The sequence below is a fragment of the Morone saxatilis genome, unplaced genomic scaffold (assembly GCF_004916995.1).
Source record: "Morone saxatilis isolate NCDOM2014 unplaced genomic scaffold, NCSU_SB_2.0 Contig21, whole genome shotgun sequence".
Classification (NCBI taxonomy): Eukaryota; Metazoa; Chordata; class Actinopteri; family Moronidae; genus Morone; species Morone saxatilis.
This window is the reverse complement of record NW_023339774.1, coordinates 10318875-10324992: the sequence shown is the minus strand read 5'-3', so window position 1 is coordinate 10324992 and position 6118 is coordinate 10318875.

Here is a 6118-nt window from a genome sequence, read left to right as displayed (position 1 = left end):
GACACACACACACACACCTGTATTCCTTATTACTAAGCTGACCTCTTGACCTCTCTCCCAAATCACAAAGGAGATGACACAGAAATGGATAGCAGCCGAGAAACAGCAGATTGTTGGGTAATTGTTTTCATGTGTGTCTATGTAGTTGTGCTCTTATGATAATGGCACTGGTTATATTTTACATTAGATAATTTTACTTATTCTCAGTTATTCTTATTTTGTGGCAAAGGAATAAATATCCAGTTTCATTCCTAACCATAACAGTACATGTATGTACATAGCATATTTACATGTAATTAACTATGAGTTGTTAAATATTCATGATGTTTATTCTAACAATTTTGTTATATTCTTACAGTATTATCCTGCCTGACAGGATCACAGAAGACATCCTCAGACTCATTCATTTTGTGTAGGGACTTTTCTTATTTGAACGTTTGAGACCTTCATGTTTCTCCTTATCATCGTCAGTGGAGGTGCTTCAAATGTGAGGATTTCTTTTTGCTCTCCTGTCCCCAATTCTTCTGTCCTTCCTTACAGCCTCTCTTCCCTCCTTTGCTGAATCATAAAATAGACAGCATGATGGATATCCATAGCCCTCACCAGACTGGGAAAGCCACATTCTCAGGAAGCTGTCTCTTCTGCTGTGACTGTGTGGAGGTGGATGCAGAGGCTTACAGGTTCATGCCAATACAAACAACAAGCCACAAGGGTAGTTCATTCAGCAGTAAAATCCATGTACAGTATCACAAAAGATAAACTTGATTATGAAAGAATAATTATGACACCCAAAGGAAATTTAAAATACACGTGTGTATAACCATTTTGTAAAGTGTTTATTATCTTATAATTGCCCTCATGAAGGCCATATGAGTCAGCAAATGCCAATTAAATAACTTGTATCTTTATCGTGTGCCTTCTAAATGTCTCTTTATTGATACTTATGAAGTAAAAACTTACCCAGTCCAGTGTCCACAGTTTAAAGAATACTAATTCACAGTCTGACTCTTCTCCTCCTGGTCTCCAGGGAAATACAAGCGGCTAGAAATCAAAGCTGGCAAGCTCCTGCAAGCTGGAGTGCGCTCAGGTCTTCTTGTATTTTTTGAAAATAGTTCACTCGGTCTCACAGAGGGAGCTCCAGTGTCCCTGCCTGTACAGAAACACGCCAATCCATCCATGTTTCTCACTCACCTTTTGTTAACCTTCTCTGGATGACACCCAAACCACAAAACCACAGCCACATTTTACGCCTATGTGTACTTCACCACTGATTACTTTAAGTACATTTATGTCAACGCCATAATACCTCTAATAAACTACAACTACAACCACTGATGTATTTTAATTTATAGATTATATATAAGAATTTATGAATATGCCCTCCACCAATTAATGGCTTTGTAGTGTGTTTGATTTCATAACGCATAAAGTACATTCGGTTTATATGAGGTTTATTAGATGCAGACTTTCTTTTGAGGAGTGGAAAAAATATACGTTATTATCTACAATTTTGTCGTAGATTGTTTGGCTGTGTGTTATGCATTACAGTTCTTTGCTATGATCTCTGTCTCTGTTGGTCCAATAGAGGCAAGTGGTCTGCCTAATGTGAAATTAAATTGTCTTTGGCGCCCCCTACAGTATAAACACATGCTTTAGATGCTTTACTGTATTTGAATCCACTATCCAATTACAAGTGTTTTGAGATCATATATTCACAGATGCTGAATACATTTATGAATCTAGTTAATTTTAGCAGATGTTAAAGGACATAATAAATGCTAATACACTTGTGCTGCAGGACTTAACTGTTGTATGTATTTGTGATTTTTAGTCCTACGCAGCAGCCAAGAAGTGAACCCAGGATCCAAAATACAGCATTTGGTATGAATGTTTGTTTCTCTGATGTAAGTCTGTACAGACAGTTCCCCCTGCTTTAAAAAACCTGGAAGCAGATCCATTTCAGACGCTGAACAGATTTAAAAACGGGTCAGAAGTTTGTAGGAATCTTTGTCACTCTTCCAGCAGCAGATGGTGTCCAGAGATTTTCAATGTACTTATATATAATATAATATATCAGAATCTCTAGCAGACAAAATCTGTTGAAACTACCCTTAAATGTTGTACAAGAAAATTAATAATACCTTAAATCTGTCTAGATTCTGAGCAGCACTCACAAATAAGATCACGTTAGACCTTTGTGCCTTAAATCTGGGGGCAATGTCACTGCTTTGCCTCATCTCTGAGGATTATTTTTAGACTATAGTGGGATTATGGTGTGGCCTTTAACAGTTGACAAAAAACATAAATTACAATGTCAAATTAATACACTCAGGGGTCACTTTATGGATACAACTGCATTGTCTAATGGTAATTACAACATGTATCTGCCATAAAGTCCATTTTTAATGATGCCTATAATGTTAAATTTTTGTAACACCGAATTATTATTATTTTTATTAATTATTGAATTAATTCAATATGTTTTATTTTATTATATGTTCAGAAGTGTTTCTTTTGGATTCTGGCCCTTTATGTATGCTAATAAACCTCTATCATATATAGTAGTGCAGCAACAATTCATGACCTCAGTAATAAATATATCATTTTATTTACACATTTCTGTCTCCAAAAATGGAACATTATTAGCTTTTTTAATATAGATGATATGGTGATAGATAATATGTTATGTTGAATTGCAAGAGATTGTGCAGGTATATTTAATAAAGTAGCCACTGAGTGTTTATTAATAATAATTTAAATATATTTTACAAAAATGGTAAAATGAACATCAACAATGCATGGGAGCTAAGTGGGCTTGGTCTATTGTCTTTATGTTCATATTGTCTTGAGATTTATCTGTATCCAGTATGACGGTGTCTCCGCTGTTTGCAGTAATGGAAATCCATTTCTACCATTGTCTGGGAAGGAGGAAAGGACTGCTGAGGGGAAATGTTAGTTTTTCTATCACATGTGTATCTCTTACTATGTCCATCCATTGTTTAACCCTACTTCCGTACCAATTTTAGTTATTGCTGGGTGGAAACCTTGATACAATTTTAAAAAGGATTTCAGATTTTGTCTCTTTACGTGTGCTGACGTGTGCTGGTAAACAACTTTAACCACACTCAAGCCTTTTATATCAAACTTCATGTAATTATTTTTTATTTTGGGAAACAGTCAAGAAAAGGGTACTTAGATTGTGATTAACTCAAGGTCTTCACAACTACAGCAAAAGATGTATCCGTATATGCCAGGATGAATGAGCACTTGTGTGTGTGTGTGTGTTATGTGTGTGCTGCTTTAATTTCATGTCGATGACAACCAAGGTTTCAATAATTCAGCTCTCTGCCCCTGTGATGTTTGACAAATAGAGGCCACATCAATACAAACTGCCAAAACCTGATGACAACACAATCTGAAACACTGTCTTGACCTTTTCCTCTCCCACCTTCATTTCATTTTACGATTCTTGTTTTTCGAAGCATTTCTCTTTTATTGGACAGTAGACAATGATAAGTGACAGCGAGAGTGCTTTAAAGGGAAAGCAGATGCCATGACAACACAAGAACATAAAATATACAGTGTTCAGTTATATGACTTTCACTCTATGGCCAAAACCTTTTTTCTTTACTGCTGTTGTGTTTTTGTTTCAGGTCTTCATTTGTCATTGTTTTTGACAAATAAAATGATTACTGTAGTTTATGAAATATAATAAATGTTTATAGCTTAAACAACCCAGCAGTATTTAAAGTAGTTACACCGTTATAAGCTACAACATAAAAATGCTAATCTATAATAATAAGAGCCTGAATGCAGACTTTTAGTCGTATTTTTAAGAACATTTGGCTGATAATGTTTACTTTTAAATAAGATTTTGTAATATCCTAAATACTATTTTTACATTGTTGCATTCCACCGCTGCAACTAACTGCAGCTTTCAGAGTAAGTAAATCAAACTGAGAGCAGTTGTCATTGATCATCCACAAGAAGGCTGATAGCAGGATCATCCTAAAGGTCACAATCACATTCTAATGAAGACAGTCAATAATAATTCAGTTGCTCTTGCATATAATGTCAGGATAGATCATTTTTTGATGTAGATTCATTGTAGACACATGCCCTATATTGCACAGTAAGGTACAGCAGACACAGAATACATTGTAGAAGGGAACCAGATATAGGTTTATTCACATTCAACGAGTAACAGCTCAGGGTAATTCATTCAAGCGCTGAGCTGGAGCAGTGTTTGCAAATGTTTTTTAAATTACAACTGGTTTGACTGGAGAAAGTAATACAAAGATAATCACAGTTTCTCACCATAAACTGAATTATTACAGCGAATACAATATTAGCACCGTTTCACCAAAAGATAATGCTAACACTTTTTGAAATATAATGGCAGCAGGAGAGAAAAATCATAAAACAGTATGTTTTTTTACACTGTAGGGTTAAAATCTATTGAAATCTTTTTTGATAAAAGAAAAGGATTTGTGTGTTCTATTTCTGATAATGTTATCATTTAAAACAGCATAAACTGAGGATAATAATTAACAATCGTCTTTTAGATATACGTATCATCTACCTACAATATCAGTTCCTTTATTTCTGACAGCATGAAGCAGTGTCACACTAAATAACCCTAAATAACCAGAAAACAAGAATAACATTTATTACTATCATCAGTTGAGGAGTATGTAAGTGTTAGTCCACTGACTTTGTCCAGTAAGCTTTTATATTAAGTTTCTGGAGAACACATCTTTAAGTAGGTAGAGGAACGCGTTTCTATTTTTTGTCTAAATAAGGTTTCAGTTCTGTGTGTCCCTCTCACTGGGCAGTGTGTATCCATATGGCCTTGGGTCAAAATGACTGATATTTGTCATCATATGAGGAGGCAGAGAGCTGAATTATTGAAGGCTTGTTTTTCATCAAGGTGAAATTAAAGCCGCACACACAGGCACAACACAGTTCACACACACACACACACACACACACACACACACAGTCATTCACTCTAGCAAATTACTTCTGTGGAAAAACCTGGTTGGGACACAAAAAACTCCATTACATCAGGGTGCATGTGCGCTCACATATGTGTGTGTGTGTGTGTGTGTGTGTGTGTGTTTACCATACTGTATCATATTTCTCACTTTATTCCACCTACGTCCATTTTGGTGGATGGCAGAGCAATGATCAGCAGTCACGTTCAGTTGGCAGAAAGTGTTCCCCTTGGACCTTACTCTCTAAAAGGACTCTGTGACACAGAAAATATATGCAATCACAAAAACACACTTATTTTATTTATATTATTATTATTTATTTAAGGTACAAAAATTACTAAACGATATATACTGCATACGTGTAAAGGGATCAAAAAACCATTAGGTTGGTAATTATGCAACCATTCATGAATCAAGTCCTCTTCATGGATCATTATGAAATGACAATAGTCTTAATGACTCCTAAATGGAAATGTGCAAGGCCAATTTATCAGCAATTTTCAAGATCAAACATGCATGTAAGTACAGTAATCTGTGGTGAAGTACATATGGGGTAGACAAAAGTAAGTGGCTGCAGTTTTGTTTTTTCAGGGACCTTTGGCACCATCCAGAGGACGTTTAGAGAAGATGAGGGAGGCTTGAGTCTACAGTATAATCCTATGAAAGGAACAACTTGTATGACACAAGGCTTTTTTGTTGAGAATGCATGTATCTTTTGTCCCTGGATTAAGAACTTCAAAATGATTTTCTCTTTTGTTGACACAACAAACAGACAATGTGATGATGGAACAGCCGAGCAGTGAAGTTCTTAAGTCTGAAATATTATCTTTGAATGGAAAATGTAAGAAAATGAACAACAAATATTGCTCTTTAGGGTTGCATGATGGTAAATATGTTCAAATGATAATGGTACCTCCAGTTTCAGCAGATGATATTGCATTTAATAAAGAGATTGGTTAAATGTGTCAAGTGTATTGGAGTTCCCTTTTGCTTTGTAAAGTATTTTAATCTACACATTCACAGTTTGTATACTGGTGTGGTATAATGTTCACAGGAAGACGAAAGGCGTCTTTGCAGAAGCTGCACACCCAAGTGTCAACAGGAAGTGAAAACCCATGAAG